Source organism: Temnothorax curvispinosus, unplaced genomic scaffold, assembly GCF_003070985.1.
Source record: "Temnothorax curvispinosus isolate PA1 unplaced genomic scaffold, ASM307098v1 QBEX01003951.1, whole genome shotgun sequence".
NCBI lineage: Eukaryota > Metazoa > Arthropoda > Insecta > Hymenoptera > Formicidae > Temnothorax > Temnothorax curvispinosus.
The window spans coordinates 2,937-5,086 of record NW_020213731.1 but is presented as its reverse complement, the minus strand read 5'-3'; the positions used below and the strand labels follow the sequence as shown (position 1 = coordinate 5,086).

The window sequence follows — 2,150 nt, the reverse complement described above, 5'->3', positions numbered from 1 at the left end:
GTGCCTCTAATTGTAAGAATCTCTTCTCCTTTACCCCCTCTTTTTTCCTTCAATCCCGAATTAACACTATTGCGTGGTTCGTATCGCGTGACATTACCTATTATAAATGTCCTTTTTTTCTCTCGTTTTCTCACGCAGGAACATTTTATATTCAACTATATGGTATACAATTTTGCCGCTATATATTGACCGCAGGGAGCTGATACCGAAGAGATCGTTAAGAAGGAAGGTGTATCCAAAATTGCACATGTATGTACGTATATGCTTTCTTGTAAATTTTAAAAGTTGAAAAGAACAGAAAGTGTTCTGTAGCGCAATTTGTATTGTAGGCAAGTTATGCTAAAATATTTGTGAATTGAGTCTCTATTATCCATTATTATGATATAATTTTTATCAACAATATTAGAGAAGTAACGAAAATTAATTTGATTAAGTATTCAAAGCAATTGATAGTTTTTAGCATTAAGTATTTCCATTTTCTCATAATATGCTTAAAAAATATTGCAGGGGACTTGTGAGTTATGCGAAGCAATTGATACTATTAAGGTTCATTGGTCATATGAAGTTTGCACACGTGAAGCTTGACATCCTAAAGATCACAATGCATTCTGAAAACGATACCGTGCAGGTTCGTTGGCGTATACGTGGTGTCACAGGCTGGAAGGTATTTTCTATGTTTTGGAAGTAAAATTTGGAAAATACAACATGTCATAAAATAAGCGCTAACCAGGAAATGTAAGTGTAATCAGTGCTCTAAACATTCCTTTTAATAGTAATATAAAATTGTTCTTATAAACATTAATTATAATTTATTCAAGTTGTCTATTATTTGAAAAGAACTTGATTTTTAGTTTCGTTTTTTATTCTACTTTCAGAAAAAGATAAAATAATTTAGATTTCCTAAAATTAATTTTGTTTATGCTATCGGAGAGGAAACACTTATTATAAAATTGATTATAATACCAAGACAATTATATATAACGATTTCAGATGGTACGACGGCTTTTTTATGTTAATGCTGAATGGAAAAGTTTATAAGCATATTACGGACAAGATGATGCCTAATCAGGATACAGCCACGAAAAAGAAAGATATGCGCATGGCAGGGAAATTAGCGCTATTCACAGGCTTTGTAAGCATATTTAGTAACAACGAGGATTCTTTGAATTGAGCTCTGTCTTAAAATCGTATCAATTGAAGTGAATCCACTGCTGAGTGCTGAAATTATACGATTTTATCCGTCACAACGAATAGACCAAGAAGAATGCTTTTTTCAGTCGATGGTTTCGAATGTTGCTGACGTATCTATTTCGTTGCAAATGCATCATTATGAAATGATGATTGGTAGTAAATGAGAGATATGTGAATTAAAAAGATGTGTACATTAACTAAACAGTATCTTTGTATGATTACAAACTATCTTCATCTAATTTTTTAGTGAAAATGTCCGAATAATTTGCGTTAGTATTTCTGTGTAAAAAAATATGACGATTATATTACAGTATATCTGACGATTTTAACATAATTATAGAGGTAGGGTGTCTAAATTGTTATCGTTCCATCCAAATGTAGCTTTTATACTATTCGGATAGTATCGATATTTTATGCTGCTTAGAAACAAGTAAAAAGTATTTTAAGACACTTGTATCGTTTCCAGAATATAAAAACTTGTGTTTAGATTACAGATATACGTTTTGGGTATTGGCGTATCTATTTCGTTGCAAATGTGTCATTGTGAAATGATGATCGGTAGTAAATGAGAGATATGTGAATTAAAAATATGTACATTACTTAACCTTTCATCTGATTTTTTAATTTTAGTAGTGACAATGTCCGAATTATTTTGCGTTAGTATTCCTGTGTAAAAAAATATGACGATTATACGATTATATTACAATATATCTGAAAAATGTTAGAAAATGAAACAATTGTTTAAAGGTATCCTGTATATCATAGCATCTATTTGCTTCGCCTGTATGGAATGTTAATAAGGCGTAAGATAATATAATCATTAATGTAATATTTCTTAAATGTATATTTCATACTTAATTTTATTTCATAAATACTATCACATTTATTCCTATGAATCGTTTACATTTATTACGCTATTATGAGGTAGGATGTGTAAATTATTACCGTTCCATTCAAAT

General features: G+C 30.2%; 1 long non-coding RNA gene across 2 annotated transcripts; it reads left to right on the top strand.

Moving 5' to 3' along the window:
• Positions 1-58: 58 nt before the first annotated feature.
• Positions 59-1,496, top strand: LOC112453045. 2 transcript variants are annotated; one of them, XR_003040563.1, is made up of 3 exons: positions 59-253; positions 508-735; positions 991-1,496. It is a non-coding gene; the product is annotated as an uncharacterized LOC112453045 (long non-coding RNA). The 2 variants fall into 2 exon arrangements; XR_003040564.1 differs by having other exon boundaries at positions 62-249.
• The last annotated feature ends 654 nt before the right edge of the window (positions 1,497-2,150 follow it).